Source organism: Patella vulgata, chromosome 5 (assembly GCF_932274485.2).
Source record: "Patella vulgata chromosome 5, xgPatVulg1.2, whole genome shotgun sequence".
Classification (NCBI taxonomy): domain Eukaryota; kingdom Metazoa; phylum Mollusca; class Gastropoda; family Patellidae; genus Patella; species Patella vulgata.
Genome location: NC_065883.2, coordinates 47,009,557 through 47,034,258, shown reverse-complemented (window position 1 = coordinate 47,034,258; position 24,702 = coordinate 47,009,557).

The following is a 24,702-nucleotide window of genomic DNA, read 5'->3' as shown; positions in this document are numbered from 1 at the left end:
CCTTCAATATTAATACCTAGTGACTGAATGATATCTTTACCGATTAAACTTGCACCATTTTCAACAACATAAAATATGCAATTTAAACAATGATCATTATACTCAACACATGCATTAAAAGTACCAATGATATCGATAGAATGGGCAGTGTAACTTCTTAACTGTGTATCTGAACAAGACTAAACAACGTCTCTTAGAAAATATCTATCAAATAAGGGAACAGTCAATAACGAAACATCGGAAGCTGTATCAACTGTAAGGCTAATTTCAACAGTGTTAAATTTAACAGTGCATTTAATGGTTTGTTTTGTAGTTTTTTCGGAATCTGTAGATAAAACCTGGAGGCTATCATCACCAGAGGCAGATCCAAGGGGGGGCGCGAGGGGCCTTTTTTTACTGCTGAAACTGCCTTTTCCCAGACCCAAATATTATTATGTCCGTTCCCAACCCGTTGCAGGGATCCCAAATGACTCAAACCATCGACACAAACACACCAGTCTGGTCTAATTAATGCTTCCACTTTCAAACGATTCTTGTTGTTTAGCTGACGGTGCCCTAATCCTATTGAGTGACTATAGACAGAAATCAATGATAGCATCTTGTGGAATCGGCGGCGTAAACACTCGTGCCCATCACCGACGCGCATGAGTGCAACTTGATGTAGCATTGTTTCATGTGTGGACAGTACACAGTACACGTAACAAGGCTTAAATAGTGAAGTGGCTAGGGAATAGATTCGTCTTTTTTCCCATCATAATGCCTTGCTCGCCTTGACAATTTTCGAGTCGCATGTTCAACTGGCTTTTTTGCTCGATTTTAAGGCTCTTTTTCTACGATTTCCGAATTAGCTCTTGGAATCATGGGCGCAGATCTCGGTGAGGACACCAGGACGCGTCCCCACCAATATTTTTAGTGGTGGGGACATGATATACTGTGTCCCCACCACTTATTTCCGATGTTTTGCTTACTGTTTATTTTTTGAAATTGAAATCATTCCAGAGCTTTTATTGACATTTCAGAAAGTGTAGAGTTGGTCCCAGGCACTTGAGGCCAGGGTCCTTGAAGCTGTACAGCTGCACCCGGTGACCGATTTTTATTTAACAGGGAATAAGTTATAATTCATATTATAACAGTAAATAATTACCAGCGGCTGCCAGACAGGATACGCCCACAATTTCGAGAGATGGATAGAGAACAAGCTAAAACGAAAGTGATTTTTCCTACAATCAAGGGCCATAATTCAGGAAATTACAATTCGATATGCGCAAATATCGAAAGGAACTGAGATCTTTGGGTTATAAACTTACATTTCAAGTTTCAACAAAATCGGATAAAAATTTTGACCTCTATAGGGTCCACAACCTTGATATACCATATTTTTACGCTATTTGAGAATGAAGGGCGGCCATTTTATCTGTCAATTTTGGGCCGATTTTCACGAAATTCGAACTCAACCTTCCTTAGGGTGTAACGGTGATATAATACGTTTTTTTTAAATCGTATAAAAATTATGACCTCTTTAGGGTCCACAAGCTAAAAACGCGATTTTTCGTACAATCAGGGGCCATAATTCAGAAAGTTACGGTCCGATATGTGCAAATATCGAAAGGAACCGAGATCTTTAGGTTATAAACTTACATTTCAAGTTTCAACAAAATCGGATAAAAATTGTGACCGCTATTGGGTCCACAACCTTGATATACCATATTTTTTACGCTATTTGAGAACGAAGGGCGGCCATTTTGTCTGTCAGTTTTGGTCCGATTTTCACGAAATACAAACTTAGCCGTCCTTGGGGTGTAACGGTGATATAATAATACGTTTTTTTAAATTGGATAAAAATTATGACCTCTATAGGGTTCACAAGCTAAAAACGGGGCTATAATTCAGGAAGTTACGTTCCAATATGCGCGAATATCGAAAGGAACCAAGATCTTTGGGTTAAAACCTTACATTTCAAGTTTCGTCAAAATAGGATTAAAATTGTGACTTCTATAGGGTCCACAACCTTGATATACCATATTTTTACGCTATTTGAGAACAAAGGGCAGTCATTATGTCTGTCAGTTTTGGAACGATTTTCATAAAATTTGAACTTAGACGTCCTTAGGGTGTAACGGTGATATAATAATACGTTTTTTTAAATCGGATAAAAATTATGACCTCTATAGGGTCCACAAGCTAAAAACGTGATTTTTCGTACAATCAGGGGCCATAATTCAGGAAGTTACAGTCCGATATGCACGAATATCGAAAGGAACCAAGATCTTTGGGTTATAAACTTACATTTCAAGTTTCAACAAAATCAGATAAAAATTGTGCCCTCTATAGGGTCTACAATCTTGATATACCATATTTTTACGCTATTTGAGAACGAAGGGCAGCCATTTTGTCTGTCACTTTTGGGCTGAATTTCACAAAATTCGAACTCAGCCGTCCTTAGGGTGTAACAGTGATATAATAATACGATTTTTTAAATCGGATAAAAATTGTGACCTCTACAGTGTACACAAGCTAAAAACTTGATTTTTCGTACAATCAGGGGCCATAATTCAGGAAGTTACGGTCCGATATGCGCGAATATCGAAAGCAACTGAGATCTTTGGGTTATAAACTTACATTTCAAGTTTCAACAAAATCGGATAAAAATTGTGACCTCTATAGGGTCCACAACCTTGATATACCATATTTTTACGCTATTTGAGAACGAACGGCGGCCATTTTGTCTGTCAGTTTTGGTGTTTTTTTCACGAAATTTGAACTCAGCCGTCCTTATGGTTTAACGGTGATATAATAATACGTTTTTTTAAATCAGATAAAAATTATGACCTCTATAGGGTCCACAAGCTAAAAACGCGATTTTTCATACAATCAGGGGCCATAATTCAGGAAGTTACGGTCCGATATGCGCGAATATCGAAAGGAACCGAGATCTTTGTGTTATAAACTTACATTTCAAGTTTGAACAAAATCAGATAAAAATTGTGACCTCTATAGGGTCCACAACCTTGATATACCATATTTTTTACGTTATTTGAGAACGAAGGGCGGCCATTTTGTCTGTCAGTTTTGGTCCAATTTTCACGAAATTCGAACTCAGTCGTCCTTGGGGTGTAACGGTGATATAATAATATGTTTTTTTAAATCGGATAAAAATTATGACCTCTATAGGGTCCACAAGCTAAAAACGCGATTTTTGTACAATCAGGGGCCATAATTCAGGAAGTTACATTCCGATATGCGCGAATATCAAAAGAAACCGAGATCTTTGGGTTATAAGCATACATTTCAAGTTTAAACCAAATCGGATAAAAATTGTGACCTCTACAGTGTACACAAGCTAAAACCGTGACTTTTCGTACAATCAGGGGCCATAATCCATGAAGTTACAGTCCGATACATGCCAATATCCAAAGGAACCGAGATCTTAGGGTGATAAACCTATATTTAAAGTTTCGTTGAAATTGAATAAAAATTGTGACCTGTAGACTGATCACAAACAATTGTGGACGGACGGACGGACGGACAGGGGCGACGACATTATATGTCCACATGAAAATGTGGGCGTATAAAAATATTCCATAGGGATTATAATAATATGTATATCATGTAGGTGTGCATATCTGATACGCTGGGTATTAAAGGGTTAAGGAATAGCTGAGATTTTGTTTTTATCTGGTATACTGGATGATAAATCACCTAACTAAAGGATTTAGTTTGTATATCAGGGGAACCCTTCATTGCTAGATTTGCTGTCATACTAAATGAATGTATTTTTAAAGACTGGTTTCTATCTCTCTCTATGGAATATAGGCAATTAAATCTAAAATTTAAGACTCGAACCCTCTATTTTTTAGAGTCCAGTAAGCTGAGCCAAGAATCGTGTACTTATTATTACAAGTAAGTGAAATTTTTTTGCTGTTTTGAAGATGGTTTAGAAATTTAGGAAATTTAGGAAATTTATCGGAAAAGACATTTTTAAAACCTGTCATGTTCCGTTCAGAAAGAAGACAAAGGGAAAAGAAACGGGCAGAGTGGATATAAGTGTACTGTTTTTTAAGTTTTTAAATATATTAAACACTTTATTGAATTTTTATTTTTCGATTAAAAAATTGCTCTCTGAACTATTTTGTTATTGGTAAAAACAACTCAGAATCTCTGAGAATGCATATTTAGACACCATTTTGTAACAAAAATTCGGTTATATAGTCGGTACTTTTGTTTCACAAACGAACCCGCCCACCTTGCTTCCAGCCTACGGGCCCGACTCTATATGAACACTTATAAATTTCTAAAGAAAATATTCTTTAAATTGTTATTAGGATCTACACTGCATTGTAAAGATTTGTAGGCCTGTACATTTGTGTATCCAATTGAATACACATTTTGCTCAAAGACTTTACGTAGTCTTCGAACACTACTGGGAATGGCGGAGCTGGAATATCAGTAGTGTAAATATTTCTAGTTGTTGTAGTGTACATATTTCTAGTGTTGTAGTGTACAAGAGAGAATAAATCGTGAACGGTGGCTTGAAGATTTGTCTTTAGATTAGATTTCGTATCATTTGCTGCCTCAGGGATTAGAAATGTTTGCCAGAAAATGTTACTGAAAATACCCACAGAGTGCTCTTTAGAGCGTCTAGTTTTCAAAAAATTTCGGGGGAGGACCCCCCAACCCCTCTCTTTACCAATAGTCGCCCGCACATGGACTGTCCCCACCAATAATTTTTGGTGATCTGCGCCCCTGCTTGGAATGGCTACAGATGCAAGGAAATAACGGATAAAAAAAATCCCTCACAGCGGCGTGAGGGCTCTGGTAAATGACCGAAAACGGATCAGGCCTGTAGGTCATTTTGCACGCCGGAAAAATAGCATATTTTATGCTAAATCATAAAATCCCGGGATACGAAGTATTTCCGTTTGTGTTGTGATGTAAACCGTCAGGTATAATGAAATGAACAGTGTTCAGTAATCCACGAATGGAAACCACTGCCAATTAATTATACTTGTGTATATTGCTCTAATCACAATCAACGGAGGCTCTACATCAAACAGATTAAAAGCTTAACATTTAATCACTTTAATTAACCGAGTTTTGTTTTTTAATTAGTACTGTGTAACCATTCTTAAAACAGCATATTTGCCGACTTTCATCGTTCATGCAGCCATATTTACTGTATCAACATCAAACAACAAATTAAAAACTTTACTTTGATGTCTTCACTTGATAACTAGAGTTAATCATGCGAATGATATATATAACAGAAATGTTAGCATGCTTTACATCCTTTCAAAATGTTGAAATTCCAAACCTCTCAGAATAACAAAAGAAAGCGAGATGATAACATTGTCGTCAATGAATCCGACCTCCCTTCTTCAACATCAGCCCACGAGGAAGACAGTTCCTTTCCGAAAAACAAAGTCTGTCTTAAAATCTTGTCACAAACATTCCCGTGGTTAAGATATAATATTCCTACACAAGACATATTGTCGGGTGTGTTTTTAATCCTTTTGTTTTCTTTTATGTAACAACTGATTGACGTTACTTTACTTGACACAATGAACTTTTTACGCTTGCCGCCATTTTGATACATATGCAATTATATTTACATGTTATCGAGTGAAAATACTAGCACACTAACACTATTTATGGAATAACAATCACTGGTTTATTAACATGCAACGTTTCGACGATGATACTCTCGTCTTTATCAAGCAAATGATAACATATATGTAAAACATCAAGTATTTATATACAGTAAAAAAGAAGCCATAAATATAGACCTTATATATAACTAGCACTGATCAAAGCGATGATGATAAAGCCTTAAGTTGTTACAATGTACCGAAGCCATAATTAATTACATATCTATAAAGCAGGAATAAGCCTAATTAGTGATCAGTATTATTACAATGATACAAATAGGTGTTAAGCATTCATTGGGTGTACAATAACACACATTAACTATTATTTTAATAACATTGAAGTTTAATTTATAATAATGGCGGATGTTAGATAGTGTACGAAGCACTAGTTCTTATATATGATTAATTAAAGTAATGATTCTGAATGTTATAAATAATAATAATAATAATGAAAAGTAATCTGGAGTTAATCCGATATATGATAATTATTTGAATAAATTAAGTGAGAATGTAACAACAATCATATTAACAAAATGTATTACTGGAAAATTATTGTATCGTATGCGTGGGGGAGATAGACTCCTACATCTCTGTTAAGGGCCGGCTTTTGTCGTCGGATCTGAATACTTTCCATGATTTTCCTTGTCTTCTTAACATGCTGGTTCGCGTTCATCACTTCTACTTTGGACCATTGCATTCTGTGTTTCTTATTGTTTCGCAAGTGTTCAGCGACTGCGGATTGGTTATATTTGGATAGCGATTGGTGTTCCTTAATTCTGATGTTCAACGGTCTTTTAGTTTCTCCTATATACTGGTTTTCACACGAGCAGGTCAGTTTGTATATGCATCCTTTTGGTGGTGGAGGGTTTGATGGGGGGTTCTTCCCGTTAGCCTTTATCAGTTGTTTGATTGTGGGTCCCGTGGTAAAACTAGCGTCAATCCCTGCTCTGCTAAGTAATCTTCTTATTTCATATGATGTCTTGCCTATGAACGGAATGGATATTCTAACTGCTGTCTCAGGTTTGGGTGGGGGGTTAACTGCCTTCTGATGTTTAGTGATGGTAGCGGAGATAATCTTTTCTACCACTTCAGGTGGATATTGGTTGAAATGGATGAAAACATCTTTCATGTGCTGTAATTCTGCTTCTATTTGTGGGGGATCACATATTTTAAGGGCGCGACGTGTCAGGGTTGTAATGATGCCTTTCTTAACTTGACTGGGGTGGTTTGATGAATGGTGTATATACTGGTCTGTGTGGGTGGGCTTCCTGTAGACTGTGGTGGTAATATCCTTATCTACCCTTTTCACCAGAACATCAAGGAAGGCTAATTGGTTATTAGTTTCACTTTCCATCGTAAACATAATCCTCTCTGTTTGGTTATTGAGGTGGTCCAGTAGTTGTTGTGGGCTGTCTTCTTCTCTGATCATCACGAATACGTCGTCGACCTTTCTATGCCAACTTAGAGGGATTATTGGTGATGTACGTAGTGCTTCTTCCTCCAGTTGAGTCATATATACTTCAGTGATTAGTGGGGAGAGGGGGCTTCCCATCGGGAGTCCTTGAACTTGCTCATATATGTCTTCACCCCAACTGAAATATGTCGAGCTTACACATTTATTTATTAAGGTTATGATGTTATCTGTACTTAGCTTAGTGTTTAGTGGGGTTTCTAGGTCATTAATTCTTAGTTTCAGTGCCTGCAGTGCTTCATTTCTTGGGATGTTTGTGAAAAGGTCGATGACATCGTATGAAATAAATTTACCTACATGTTGGGAACCCTTGATTTTCTCACAGAAGTCTGCCGAATCTTTGATAAAGGAGTCAGCAGATTTACCTAGTGGGGATAATAACTTGACCATGTACTGCGCTGTTTTGTAGAAGACCGATTCTCTGGAACAGACTAATAGGCGGGCTTTAATGGGTTCTTTGTGTATTTTTATTGTGGCTCTGGCATAAGGTGGGCGTGGATGCATCACTCTCATCTGGTACATAGTCTCATCTGTTATTTGGTTTAAAGTTCGCAATTCTTTGAGATGGCTAAAATGTTGATTAGATAGAGTATTGGTGGGGTCTTTGCGTAGTTTCTTGTATGTAGTTTTATCTTGGAGTAAGCTGTCAACTATGGTATTGTAATCTGTTTTGTTAAGGATGACTGTGGCCTTGCCTTTATCTGCTCCTACTGTGGTGATGGTGTCATCTGTCTTTAGTTCATTGATAGCATCTCGCTGTGGTTTGGTCAGGTTAGGCTTCTGTGGTTTGGATTTTGATAGTAACTCAGTGATCTGGTGGCGCAGGTATTCCGTTCTCCCCCCTGGGGCTAGTTGACGTATTCCTCGTTCTATGTTGGTGATGAAGGTGTCACTGTTTTTCCGCTGGAGTACTGGTGCATAATTCAGACCCTTTGAAAGTAAAGAAATCTGGTCATCTGTGAGTTGCTTGTCACTCAGGTTCACGACTGTCTTTGAGATGTATTCATTGACTTTTTGGTTGGTTAGTTGGTTATCTTTCTTATTTCCAGCTAGTAGTAGACTTTGGAATTTATTACACTGCTTCGTTCTAATCTTCTTATTCAGTGCTTCATTGGCATGGGTCTGTTTGTCACGGAGAGCTCGAAAGTCATCTGGGTTTAATTTGTTTTCTAATTCAAGTTGGTGCTGGTGTTTCAAGATGTTGATGCGCTGTTTCTCATTCCTAAGATGTTGAATCCTTTCCCTAAGTAGTGAGTGGCTGGCTTTATCCAAAATCTTCAAGGCTGCTTTCGACTTAACTGGTGGCTTAAGACGTAAACCATTAGGTATAAGCTGTTTGTCACGACATCGCAATAAAAAGGTCAAATTATTACAAACTCTATGATACTTCCCTTCAGTTTTACCCACACTGTTAACTAATTTGATTGCCTCATCTCCATATCGATGTGTCAGAACTTCTTTAAGTGGCATTTAGTAATTATACAGTAACACACTAACACTATTTATGGAATAACAATCACTGGTTTATTAACATGCAACGTTTCGACGATGATACTCTCGTCTTTATACTAGAACGATATTGTTTGAGCTCCCCAAATATTAATACGAGTTAATATATTTATAAGTTTTAAAAGTATGTTATTAATTTTTGTACATTGAATGACTTTAAATTATTTAAATGCATTAATCATTCCGAACTACTTTTCGCCGTGTATGGAGAAATAGTCAACAGTCTAACTCGTCACATACGCAGTACGCACAGGTTAATTAAAAGATTGTTGTCAGAAACATAACGCCAAGAATAGTTTTGTGATTGGTTCCCAGAATTTTAGAAAGTCGGCTCTGGTTGAGCACACTGCCTCCGGTGACCATAAAACGTCACATGAACACGAAGATCGACTATTTAAAGATGTTATACCACAACAGTTCCATTAGAGATACGAGGCGTATACATGTATACGGGTGATGTTGTAAATAAAGTAAGAAAATAGTGTACTTGCGATGAATGAATGTTTCTTGTTGTTATATTTTTTCATATATAAATAAATAAATAAACGATAATTGATTACATGTGTTCCTTTATTGAGGGGGTGGGTGGGTATAAATGCCGACGTGAGATTAAATTTCTTTGCAACTGTCCTTGACCCAATTAAACCCGATCGACATTTGAATATCATGTTGTTTTGTGTCTTCTTATTATGTGCTAAAAATAGCACCACTTTCTCCACGTGAAAAATGACCGGCTAGGAAAATTCTGAAGTGGAAGCCCTGTTATATACTCTTCCGATATCTATGACTACTTTATAGATGCTGTCGGCTCACATCAATGCGATTAAAATGTCCGCCAATGGAGAAACCATGAGTTAAACACGTGGATTAAAATTATAATCACTCTTATTGGATTGATGAATAGTCCGACAAAGGGGAAGCAATGACTTCTGTTTAAGATTAGATTGATGAATCGTCCGACAAAGGATTAAGTCAGTCAATCTTGGCAGATTAAGTAGTTAATCAAGGTAGGTGTATAGACGGTATAACACGATAAATACGTTGATTACTTAATTACCTAATCAATCCAGCCTATTATCAACGATAATCGGGTTGAGTGGTAGTTATACACTCAGTACACTATATTAATTTTGGAATTTTGAATATTATTCACGTCTTGATGTCTGATTGGGCATATTCCCGGTCGAACAATTTTGGGCGTTTGGAAAATAGCGTCAGACAAGTCCGGAATATATGGGCAAAATCCTATCCCTTGTTTACTACGACTTTAAATCTTGATTTCGACTTTGTAAAGTCAATCTGTGAACTCGTTGAAGTTGTAGGTGTATGTGTAGGACAATTAAAAGACTTTGCTTGCAGTTTCAACTTGAAGAGCAATTTCAATTGCTTTGTCGAGGCTCAGATCTGGTTCGAGTAAAAGTCTCTCTCGAATTCTAGAAGAGTTGTTTTTTCAACCAATTGGTCACATAGCATTTCATTTGTAAATGTACCAAATTAACAAGTTGAGGCAAGGTCACGTAACGAGCTCTCTTGGAAACTGTGCACGTTGCCAAAATCTGTATCGTTCGGAAACTATGTTAATTTTAGATTTGAAATGGCACTGTAATTTATTCATGGCATGTTCATAAACATCATCACTGTAGTGATCATCTTCTGGATTGAAATCAGGTAAAGTATAAAAAATATGTTGGCCTTCTGCTCCTAAGGAATTGAGTAGAATAGCTTTCTTCCGTTCCGCTGCGGAAGCAATTATGCAATTCGTAAATAAACGTTCCCATGGAATGAAGGATTATCTGGTGTAGGCAGGAATGGCATGTGTAAATGAATCGAAGTGGACAAATGTGTAGGCTGAAATTGTACATTTCTTGTATAGATGAAGTCTCTGACATGACTAATTCTTGTAACCATAGATTCTTAAATCACACGTCGCCAAATATGTAGTGTGGATGGAATGAACACCATACTGTTCTGAAGATTACGATAGATTTTATTCATCATCCTTGACAAGCTTACAACATGGTTGAAACATGCCATGGAACTTTCTTAATACGTCATACATGTCACATGATCAATAAACATTTAGAATGGAGTTATCTCCCATTGTACAGTAATATGAATATTAACGTGATAGCTAGACACCACAGGGTCTATATTTCAATAATTTTCATATAGAGGTCTTTAGCAGTGGGAGGAAACTGGAGACCGTGTCTATTCATTTAGGTGGTAATGAAATCGCCACGACATCGTCACCTGTGGATATATACCGTAGAATAATTAGAATTTGTTCAGTACTGACAATATTCGAAGAATACATGTTTTATAATGCGTACCATTGTATGGCTGCAGTTATTTATATTTCTTGTCGCTTTAAGGGTTTCATTTGTTAACATTATTGTGGTACCACTGAACTATAAATGCGTGTGTATTAAAATCGGTTGCACGAATATCGTTACTGCCGATATCCTGCCAAACCTCCATTTGATTATCCGATATATTCTAATCTCTATTGATATCAGATGATCTAATCTGTTTTGAAAACACAATTATAAAAAAAAAAATCTCGCAATTAATGATAACCTGTAAGTTTCGTCGCCGTTATATTTTAAAAATGTATTTCTTACCAGGGTCGTAAATAGGGCTATCCAAGGAAACAGAATTCCATCACTATATAAAAATAGATAAATCACATACCAAATAACACTAATCATGTTTAATAATAGGGACTCACGTCCGCCTCCAACACATGGAGATGATCGTCGAACATCTTCTGGTATGCTCTGATTCCATCACACTTTGTGTAACAAGCTTGTCTTTGCATACACAATACCGACCTATGGAAATATGGGTATTACAAGAACAGCTAAATTTAAACACATAACTTAATATTCCAATCGTTTACGATTGTATGAAATAGCTTTACTATACTCCACGGCCCTGATAAACCACAGGTACTGTGGATTCAGTCTCATCCTTATTATAGAATTTATACTATCCGGAGAGCATGCTTTTCACATGAAATTGCTCTTTGATCTCAGACCGAAAGGCGACACTGTTAATGGATTAGCTGAAATAGTTGGATGGAGTGTGACTATTTTTACCCATTACAGTTTATTCCAGGACAACATACTGTGGTCTTTTCAGTGTTGGTCTTATTGCAATGACATAAACGTATGTTTTACTTCTCTATCATCTCATTTGAATAAAGCTTGATATTTTATTAACATGTATACAATTTATTTTGTTTATCATAGGAAATTTCAGTTAGTATCTCAAATGAACAGCAGCTTTCGACACTGTTGACCATTTAATACTCCTAAATCAACTACAGAATATGTTTGGAATCAATGAAAATGCTCTTGAACTTATTACTTCGTATCTAACAAACCAAGATCAAACAGTTATAGTTGGTGATCACGCTTCACCCAAAACCATTCTTTCTTGTGGCGTTCCGCAAGGATCAGTTCTGGGACCGATACTGTTTAGTCTTTATACTTCACCCCTTGGAGACATAGTACGTAAACATGGGCTGTGTTTTCAATTATACGCTGACGATACTCAGATTTATCTATCATTCAAACCCTCTGTTGACAAGCATCTAATTTTTTTCAAAGTCAAAACTCCAACTGTGCATAGATGACATTAAAAATTGGATGACTTCAAACTTTCTTAAATTAAACGATGACAAAACTGAATATCTACAAATTAGTTCTAAAAATGTGCTTAGTAAAGTTGACTCTGATCCTTCAATTCGTGTGTGTAAAACTGTTATATCCCCATCACTAACTGCAAGAAACATAGGAGCCATCTTTGACTCACATTTTACAATGGAAAATCATGTTAATAATATTTGTAAGAATGGCTATTATAATCTGAGCAATATCAGCATAATACATTAATATTTATCTGTTGATGCTACTAAAACTTTAATTCAATCTCTTGTGATTTCACGTCTTAATTGTTTAAACTCCCTGTTAACTGGTCTACCGGATAAGCTACTTTCAAAACTACAAAAACTCCAATTCTTTACACCCTTCATTGGCTTCCTGTATCATTCAGAATTGATTTTAAAATATTGTTAATCACATACAAATGTCTCAATGGTTTCGCACCTCCATACTTATCTGAATTGATACAAATCCGCATTTCGGTGAGAAACACAAGGTCCTGTAGTGACGATTTACTGTTAGTACAACCTCTTGCCAAACTAGCATCCTATGGCATGAAGGCCTTTTCATTCTATGCACCGTTAATTTGGAATAAATTAACTTATTTTATTCGGAAAACACCTTCCATCATTACATTCAAATCGCACTTGAAAAATCATTTATTCAAACACGCTTTTTACTGATTTTATATCATTTCTACATTGTCTCTCTCTTCTTACTTTTTTATTTTTAGGAACTATTTTTTAGGAACTTCTTTTTATTATAAATTGAATTTTTAGGAACTTCTTTTTTATTATAAATTGTATTTTACTTTGTTATTGTTAAGCGCATGTGAACACTTCGGTGAAAGATGCGCTATATAAATGTATTAAATAATAATAATAATAAATAATAACAAAAACAGCCCAAGCCATTATATTATAATCAGAGAAATGTTCAAACACACAAGTAAAATAGACAAGACAAAAATACAAGCAAAATCATTATTTATTATTACATTATTGATATGCATATGCCTTCATAATTAAACGTTTTAATTAAATTGTAACGTATAAATTATCTGCTTTATTTATTTTTTCTTTAAATGGCAGTTGTTATGGGCCATAGAAATTGGCAAATGCGTGACTAATTAACAACGCGTCACTATTGGAGCTTCCATTCTCTATCTGAGTGAAACCGCCAGTTATCTTTGATCTATGTCAGTAACTGGACCAGACACCAGTAGAGCGTAAAATCATTAACTATATAAACTGCTGGTGAGTTTTACAAATAAGTGATTAGTATTGGTTAAATTGTGACTTTCCCTGAATAAACAATTAATTATTTATTAATATTTTCGAATCGGATTATTTGTCAGCGATTTTGATTACCACCTTAGTGTGCAAAATACACCGAAGATGGGCTGGACAGATCAACTTATAGACACCTTCGTATTTAAATATGCATTTAAGTGCTCAGTGGAAAGGTTTGATTCGTCACACTATTTGTACCCGTTCCCGGTGGAAGTAAAACTCCAGTAATGAAAGAATGAACCTACAACGGTTGCCCTTAGTAGAATACTGCACAATGTGTATTATTAGTTGATTTACAATTTAAGTAGAATACGGCACAATGTGTATTATTAGTTGATTTACAATTTATAGTTATTCACGTTACATGCGGATTGGCGCATGTTTTGGGGTAGGTGTGATTTTATCTGTATTGATTGAATTTGAAATCACGACTAATGGTTAAAAAATATCATAAATCTGTTTTCACTAAATTTATTGAAACAGATGATATGATAGTAGATAACAGAAATAATGAATTTCATACACATACCAAGCTGAAATTCTGAGCACTGAACAATCGTGTGAATATATATTTACATTATTATTGGTAACTTCAAATTTGAACCATATTATAACCCTGATTCCTGATAAAAAAAATACCCCCATATAATTCAAACATCAACCCGACCATTTCAGACTTCGTGTCTTATCGTTTCATGAAGTGTCCGTGCAGAGCACGGGGTCAGCAATCAATTAACGCCTTCTTGATCAAAGTAACAATTCTATTTATACATGTAAAAGCGTGCACAAGCTTATTCAGGGTTCGGTTGCTTTATTTAAAAAGATAACTAATATTAAACTATAAAATTGACTGAGCTATATCCGTTTGGGGTTGTTTGAGGAAAAGCAAGTTAAAGATATCGTTATGTTCTAAAAAAAAAAAAATCACCTAGCAAGCACGCCATATATTTGTTAAGTTTTGTTTAATATTTCTCTCAGTGTTATAATTTAGAACGAAAGAGAATAGCCCATACATTAGTAATGTAGGTCTTGTATATTAAAACTTTTATGGGAATAAATTCTGTTAATCTCACCACTTAATTAGCACCTTGGTGTTAGTGCTCAGGAGATTAAGAATGTTGATTGGGTAATCGAGTTTAGCTTCTTGATTATTATGTTTTGATATCTGTATGGATTCAATTTGGAATGAAAACTAATGGTTAAGAAAGAACAAAGTAAATATATTTTCACTACTTTTATTGAAACAAATATGTAAGCTGAAATTATGAGCACAGAAGAGTCGTGTGAATATCTTTTTACCTTTGAGAAATTAGCTTTTATAACTACAATTTTTAAACAATATTTATAACGATGAAAATAGTAATAACATATTATGGTATAATATACAATGCCAAACGTTCTACGCATGAATGCGCTACCCGATGGGGTAACAAATTGTTTGGCACTTTATTTTATTTACTTTAAAAGAATAACTATTGAATATAAAACTATAAAGATTGAAATACAAAAAATCATAAATTGAACCGCGGAAAGTTCTACGCACAAAAATGTGCTACCTGACCGGATAATGAGTGGTTTGGCAGTTAATTTTATTATCTTTTGAAAACATCATTCATTCAATTAAAAACAATTCATAAAATTACATGAAGACTGCCACAGCATTCCCATCCACGTTATGGCTATCCAGAGAGGGAGAGAGAGTATCCACGATTTATCATCTTGGTATGCATGCAAGTGAGGTGCGGATAAAAACCGAAGTTTGATTTAGTTCTTTGAATTCATATTTTCTTTTCTTACATAATAGTAAAATGATTTATCACAGAGCACAAGATTACCAACCCAATCCACATAATCAATTTTGCAACTCTTCCATAAAATAAATCACCGTTTTACTTCTACGTACACTATAGTGACGCCGGCTTGTTCGTAAATTCGCTTCTGTATGTTGTAGACTTTTCTTGTGTTTCGGAGAGCCACGGTGGCTAAGTGGGTAAGATAAAAATAAAGACGCTGGCTCGCTAGACAGGAGATCGCGTGTCCGATCCCTGCATTGGCCGAGAAAGTTCATCTTGATTTTCCTGTGTGGTTTCCCCTTGTCAGTGGTGCAGGACAGAGGGCGTGACAAGGAGAGGTGACTTGTTGTTCGGATGGGACAAAATACAAAGATCCTGTACATACATTGGCGTGCACGTAAAAGGTCAATTGGCAGTTGCAATTCAATATAAGAGTAGGCCATAGTGCTGCCACACTGTATGGCATATGCCAGTCTTCATAAGCCCAGGACATGAAACCTCATTTCATTTCTTGCATTTCCATTATTGTGACAATCTTTTCCTCGTAAAGATTATCATCAACGGAGCAATGGCAGCGCTCTATTAAAAGCTTTAATATCTCCTCGTCTACTTGTATATGTTCTTTCCCGTTCTTCCCATCTCTATTCCTGTTAACTAAACCACAAAATTTTAAGATAGCCATCAACCAGTGGGTCTGGAATATTGAAACGTAAAGGATGTTCAATACTAAGATTTAGAAAAAGAGCTGGCCATTCTGACTATATTTCAAAAATAGATATTAAGTAATACTTGGCATCGTTGTGAAGCCGTGAATCTCTAGTTTATAAATGTGGCCAAAGTATTATCGATAATCCCAATTTTAACAAATACAAACAAGTTTTAAAACCCATACAATACATAAAATTTTTCGGTCCAGACACCCGGCGAGGCCCATAGTGGTATCATGGCTACGTTTATTATTCTATCTAGGGTTCAGATTCTGATACCATTACGGTACCTCAAAAAAAAACAGACGCAAAACCTTGAGTCATGTTACGAAGGTAACAGAATATACGTTTAGCTGTGATTCCAAATTGAATCCATACAGCTATCAAAACATAATAATCAAGAAGCTAAACTCAATTACCCAATCAACATTCACAATCTACTGAGCACTAACACAAAGGTGCTAATTAAGTGGTGAGATTAACAGAATTTATTCCCATAAAAGTTTTAATACACAAGACCTACATTACTAATGTATGGTCTATACTCTTTCATTCTAAATTATAACACCGAGAGAAATATTAAACAAAAATTAACAAATATACGGCGTGGTTGCTATGTGATTTTGTTTTAGAACATAACAATATCTTTAACTTGCTTTATCTCAAACTACCTTTTCTGACTTGGGCAACCTCAAACGGATATAGCGCAGTCAATTGTATAGTTTAATATCAGTTATCTTTTTAAATAAAGCAACCGAACTGCAGTCGCCTTGACACAGACAATTCGTGAAACAGTCAGGTTGACGTTTGAATTATATGTTTTTTTTATCAGGAATCCGGTTATGATATGTTGCAAATCTGAAGATACCAAAAATAAATGTATATAGATAGCCTATTCACACAATTGTTCAGTTCTCAGAATTTCATCTTGTATGTATGCATTGGTATGTGTATGAAATTCATTATTTCTGTTATTTACTATCAAATTATTTCTCTGCTTACCCTGAGCAGAAAATGCTCATTATCAAATTTAGTCAAGGTAATGATGTATTGAACTATACACCAGGTTTCATCACTCTCACTTAATTACAACTAAAGTTATCATGTCCCAAAGCATCAACCAATCAAATTGCTTATCTTTGCTTACCCGAAGCACAAAATGCTCATCTTCGAACTCCATCAAGGCATTGACCTAATAAACACCTACACCAAGTTTGAACATTCTAGCTCAATTAGAAAGAGAGTTATTGTGTCCCAAAAAGTGTGACGAACAGACAGACGGAGGGGCAGACAGACGGATGGGCAGACAGGCAGACGAATCCATTTTAATAGTCCCCTGCTTTCTTCGAAAGGCGGGGGCCAACAAAAGTTGTGGATTATAGGTTTTCAGAATGTGCAGGGGTAAATCTATACAAAACCTGTAGTTAAGATTTTCATGACAGTTAGCAATCTCATGTAAACATTTTGAGCGGTAAACGCAGACCCAAAGATAGGTTGCCAGGCAACGAAACATACGCCCACAGCAGCTATATCGTCCGGGTAGTCAACAAGAGTTGTCACATATTTTTACTTTTTTCGGTAATAAAACATTTATAATACATTAAAATCTGATTAAGAGTAACAACTCATTAGAGTAGCTAAGTCTCTAACTCAATATCATCCAAAGTCTTCGACATTGAAAACACGAATTATTTGTTAATTTAAATCAACGTTGATGTTGTGATCTTACCGGAAAAGGATGGGCTTCTGATATCAAATATTTAAGACAAAATAAACATTTTACCATTGGTACACGAATCGTGTACCATAATGCGTTTCAGTTCCAGAGAATTGAAGAACGAGGCTAGACACATTCCACAAATCCTGTCAAACAGTGAGGCCATATTCTTATCCTGAGAGCATGCGCAATAAATACTATCGGCGTAGACTGGAATAACGGGACGCTAGAGATTGCCATTTCATTGAGACATCTGGCGTATTACGCCGAACATAGCTGATTTGAAATTAGAGTAAAAACGGAAATGATTGCATGTAAATCATTTTATATACATTCATATTTCATTATTAGATGCGTCAATTTGTGTCAATTTCTAGGTCCCAAATATTAGCGATTTAGCTCCTTTAAGTAATTATCAGAAAACCATTAGAATTTGTTTGGTTTTTATAAAGTTCTGCCCCGTGCTAATGTTAGTATACAAAACTTTTCACATTATGGATTAAGCTGTTCAAGTCATAAAGATTCTTGAAAATCAATATACTTGTTCGTCTCAAGATCTTAAACACTGTATAAATTTAAAGTCAATCGGATATTAACTTTAGCCTCTAGAGCGTCCAGAAGATTTTTCAAAGTGATCAAGGGCCATAACTCTGGCAGTATTTATCGTAAATTGCTGAAAATCAATAGGCTTCTTTGTCTCATGACCTTAAACACTGTGCATAAATTTAAAGTTATTCGAATATTAACTTTGACCTCTAGAGCGTCCATAAGCTTTTTTGAAGTGATCAAGGGCTATAACTCTGACAATAATTATCGAAAATCGCTGAAAATCAATAGGCTTCTTCATCTCATGACCCTAAACACTGTGTATAAATTTAAAGTCAATCGGATATTAACTTGTGGACGCCGGACGGACAGACGGGGGCGACAACAATATACGACCACATTTCAATGTAGGCGTATAAAAAAAAGATGACATTTATATTCATTTATAACAACAAATAATATAGGCATTTTTACAAATCCAGTAGGTTTAGAGTATTCAGGTTAACGGAAATCAGAACTTTTAATTTTTGGGGCCTTAGAATGATTTCATACCCTAGTATTAGCGATGGCAATATAAACTGAATCAACAGTGTGGGCATATAAAAAATTTGACTTACTTTTGATAATCAAAAGATGTTTCTAAAATGTTATCCAGCTTATTTTTTACATAATAATTATCTTTTACCATATCTTTCATTTTAATTAATTCTGCTTGAATGTAAAACCAAAATTCGTGATTTGTATTCTCCATTTTCCGTCTTCTTTTTTCATGATTTAAACTTGGTCCTCTACTGTAGTCTATTAATAACAATGAAAAAGTAAAAACTGGGAGCCAAATGCTTGTTTTGATCACCAGAAATGAATGTCAGACAACGAATATTCACCAACCAGCAACTTTGTGAATGAAGCTAGCAAGGAACTCACATATTGTTGCTCAGTCAAAGAAGCAATTCAAAGATAGGTTGTCAGGCAACGAAACATACGCCCACACCATCTAAATCGTCCAGGCAGTCAACAAGTGTTGTCGCATACTTTTTTCGGTAATGAAACATTTATAATACACTAAAATCTGATTAAGAGTAAAAACTCATGAAGTAATTATCAGAAAACCATTAGAATTTTCTATAAAGTTCTGCCCCATGCTAACGCTTAGTATACAAAACTTTTAATATCATGGATTTAGCAGTTCAAGTCATAAAAATTTACTTGTTAGTATCAAGATCTTAAACTCTGTGTATCAATCTGAAGTCAATCGGATGATAACTTTAGCCTCTAGAACATCACAAGATTTTTCAAAGTGATCAAGGGCCATAACTTCTGCAGTAATTATCGGAAATCTTTGAAAATCAATAGGATTCCTCGTCTCATGACCCCAAACACTGTGTACAAATTTAAAGTCAATCAGATATTAACTTTAGCCTCTAGAGCATCCACAAGATTTTTGGAAGTGATCAAGGGCCATAACTCTGGCAGTAATTATCGAAAATCACTGAAAATGAATAGACATCTTTGTCTCATGACCTTAAATGACACTGTGTATAAATTTAAAGTCAATCAGATATTAACTTTAGCCTCTAGAGCATCCACAAGATTTTTTGAAGTGATCAAGGGCCATAACTCTGGCAGTAATTATTGAAAATCACTGAAAATGAATAGACTTCTTTGTCTCATGACCTTAAACGACACTGTGTATAAATTTAAAGTCAATCGGATATTAACTTTTGCCTCTAGAGCATCCACAAGATTTTTCAAAGTAATCAAGGGCCATAACTCTGGCAAAAATTATCGGAAATCGCTGAAAATCAATAGGATTCTTCGTCTCATGACCTTAAACACTGTGTATCAATTTAAAGTCAATCGGATATTAACTTTAGCCTCTAGAGGGTCCACATGATTTTTCAAAGTGATCAAGGGCCATAACTCTGGCAGCAATTAGCGGAAATCGCTGGAAATCGATAGGATTCTTCGTCTCATGACCTTAAACACTGTGTATAAATTTGAAGTCAATCAGATATTAACTTTGACCTCTAGACCGTCCACAAGATTTTTCAAAGTGATCAAGGGCCATAACTCTGGCAGTAATTATCAAAGATAGGTTGCCAGGCAACAAAACATACGCCCACAGCAGCTAAATCGTCAGAGAAGTCGACAAGGGTTGTCACATTTATTCTTTTGTAGGTAATTAGGGGAATTTAATAGACAATTTCATACACATGACATTATACTTTTCGTTGTTTGAAGGTTCACAAGGTTCTAAAAACTAAAACAAAGGCCGTAACTCTAGAAGCAATCTACAGATATTGTTCAAATTCGACAGGCTTTTTTCGTTTTACTAATTCAAATAATGCATATAAATTTCATACAGATCGGATGATAACTTTTGTTGTTCGAAAGTTCACAAAGTTCAACAATGTAAATCAAGGGCCATAACTCTAGACTTAATTGACGGAAATTGCTGACATTCAATAGGCTTGTTCGTCTTGATTTCGTTTTACTAATTTAAATGATACATATAAATTTCATACAGATCGGATAATAACTTTTGTCGTTAGAGCATTTACAAGGTACAAAAAAGTGAAACAAGGGTCATAACTCACGGTGTGATTAACGGAAATTGCTGAAATTCAATAGGCTTCTTCATTTCACTCAGAGTTCCCGCGGCTTCGTCAAACATTTTTTCAAGGATATTCAAGGATAAATATATGTCAAATTCAAGGATTTTCAAGGACATTTTTTAGCCTAAAGTTACAATTTTTCATCTTAAAAATAACCAAAACATTACCAACTATCGTTATAATCTCATATTTAAAAGGAATTGAAGACATTTGAAACAAAATTAAGGATCTCAACTGAAATTCAAGGATATTTTCCTATTTCCGCGAAATTCAAGGATATTCAAGACCTTGAAAATGAAATTTTAAATTTAAGGATATTCAAGGATTTTCAAGGACCGTGGGAACCCTGTCACTAGTTTAAATGATGCATATCAATTTCAAACAGATCGGATGATAACTGTTGTCATTAGATGTAATAAACGGAAATTGCTGAAATTCAATAGGCTTCTTTGTTTTACTAATTTAAATGACGCATATAAATTTCATACAGATCGGTTGATAACTTTTGTCGTTAGAGCGTTCACAAGGTGCAAAAAAGTGAAACAAGGGTCAAAAAGTGAAACAAGGGCCATAACTCCAGAAGAAATTAACAGAAATTTATCGTGCTCCAAATCTTATCACTCTATTTGGGGGGTTGGATGGCTGAATGGTTAGCGTGTGCGCGCTGTATCATAAAGTCTGTCATTGAGTCGACTGGTGTGGTTTCGAATCCCTGGTTGTACGTGACAAGGAGTAGGGTCGCCTGTCCAACCTTGTGGGTTTTCTCCAGGTCCTCCGGTTTCCTCCCACTGCTAAAGACCCCTACGCGCAAGCGAATTATGTAAATAAAATTAAACCATATGTTAGTCCCGAAATGACCTAGTTTGTGTCAAGTGGTCGTTAAACCCCATTTTTCTCTCTCTCTCTTATCACTCTATTTACCCTAAGCTGAAAATGCTCCTTATTGAACTTAGTCAAGGTATTGATGTAATGAAACACCAAATTTCATCACTTTCACTTAATTAGAATTAAAGTTATCGCGTCCCAAAGCATCAACCAATCAAATTGCTTATCTCTGCTTACCCTAAGCAGAATATGCTCATCTTCAAACCCCATCAAGTCATTGACCTAATAAACACCCACACCTAGTTCGAACATTCTAGCTTAATTAGAAGGAGAGTTATTGTGTCCCAGACAGTGTGATGACAGACAGGACGGCGAGCGGGCGGGCGGGCGGGCGGGCGGACAGACCTATTTTAATAGTTCCTGGCTTTCTTTGAAAGGCAGGGGGCAATAAAGTTTCTTCCTCACAAAACATATTACAAACATGTGTTACGGAGATAGAGATGTTATTATGTTTGATTTTTCATAATCTAAATTTCTGTTCACATTCCATTCACCATCCGTAATAATGTAAATTAAGTAATTGTTTGATCAGTCAATCCATAATTTCACTAAAACCGGCAGGCATGTGTCTCATGTGAAGAGCATGGCGCAATTTTTAATTGCTATCAAGTTGTATGCCATCACAAAGTTTTTTACGTGCTTCATGAAGAATTACGACGTTTGATTATATGTGAAGCCCAGTAAGCCTGAATATCCAACACGGCCAAACCGGGGACGTAAAGTTAAGAAAGCATGGTCTCCAGCCGTTACAGTAAAAAACTTGGATGGTTTTGTCAAGAAAATTGTACTATGCTGCCGAGCATCGATAATACCAAATTCAAGTAAAGACCAGCGGCTGCCAGGCAGGATACGCCCACATTTTCGAGAGATGGATAGAGAACAAGCTAAAACGAAAGTGATTTTTCCTACCATCAAGGGCCATAATTTAGGAAATTACAATTCGATATGCATAAATATTGAAAGGAACCTAGATCTTCGGGTTATAAACTTACATTTCAAGTTTCAACAAAATTGGATAAAAATTGTGACCTCTATAGGGTCCACAACCTTGATATACCATATTTTTACGCTATTTGAGAACGAGGGGCGGCCATTTTGTCTGTCAATTTTGGGCCGATTTTTTTTACGAAATTCGAATTCAGCCGTCCTTAGCATGTAACGGTGATATAATAATACGTTTTTTTAAATCTGATAAAAATTATGACCTCTATAGGGTCCACAAGCTAAAAAGGCGATTTTTGGTACAATCAGGGGCCATAATTCAGTAAGTTACAGTCTGATATGAGCGAATATAGAAAGGAACCAAGATCTTTGGGTTATAAACTTACATTTCAAGTTTCAACAAAATCGGATAAAAATTGTGACCTCTATAGGGTCCACAACCTTGATATACCATATTTTTTACGCTATTTGAGAACGACCGGCGGCCATTTTGTCTGTCAATTTTGGGCCAATTTTCACGAAATTCGAACTCAACCTTCCTTAGGGTGTAACGGTGATATAATAATTTTAAATCGGATAAAAATTATGACCTCTATAGGGTCCACAAGCTAAAAACGCGATTTTTCGTACAATCAGGGGCCATCATTCAGAAAGTTACGGTCCGATATGCGCGAAGATCGAAAGGAACCGAGATCTTTGGGTTATAAACTTACATTTCAAGTTTAAAAAAAATCGGATAAAAATTGTGACCTCTATAGGGTCCACAACCTTGATATACCATATTTTTACGCTATTTGAGAACGAAATTCGAACTCAACCTTCCTTAGGGTGTAACAGTGATATAATAATACCGTTTTTTAAATCGGATAAAAATTATTACCTCTATAGGATCCACAAGCTAAAAACGCAATTTTTCGTACAATCAGGGGCCATAATTCAGGAAGTTACGGTCCGATATGCGCGAATATCGAAAGGAACTGAGATCTTTGGGTTATAAACTTACATTTCAAGTTTAAAAAAAATCGGATAAAAATTGTGACCTCTATAGGGTCCACAAGCTAAAAACGTGATTTTAAGTACAATCAGGGGCCATAATCCATGAAGTTTCGATCCGATACATGCCAATATCGAAAGCAGCGGAGATCTTTTGGGGATAAACCTATATTTCAAGTTTCGTCAAAATCGGATAAGAATTATGACCTTTATAGGGTCCACAAGTTAACCAGCGGCTGCCAGGCAGGATATGCCCCCATTTTCGAGAGATGGATAGAGAACAAGCTAAAAAGAAAGCGATTTTTCGTACAATCAGGGGCCATAATTCAGGAAGTTACGGTCCGATATGCAGGAATATCGAAAGGAACCGAGATCTTTGGATTATAAATTTACATTTCAAGTTTCAACGAAATCGGATAAAAATTGTGACCTCTATAGGGTCCACAACCTTGATATATATCATATTTTTAAGCTATTTGAGAACGAACAGCGGCCATTTTGTCTGTCAATTTTGGGCCGATTTTCACAAAATTCGAACTCAGCCGTCCTTAGGTTGTAACGGTGATATAATAATACGATTTTTTAAATCGGATAAAAATTATGACCTCTATAGGGTCCACAAGCTAAAAACGCAATTTTTCGTACAATCAGGGGCCATAATTCAGGAAGTTACGGTCCGATATGCGCGAATATCGAAATACAGTGTTCACAAGCTGAAAACGTGATTTTTCATACAGTCAGGGGCCATAATCCATGAAGTTACAATCCGATACATGCCAATATCGAAAGGAACCGATATGTGGGCGTATAAAAAGACTGTTTAAGAAGTTGTCGTGGAATAAAGGGAACAGTAAACAACGTTGATTGGATTTGGAACTGTTAACCTAAAAGTAAACTGTATAATCGTGTGAAAACGGAAATT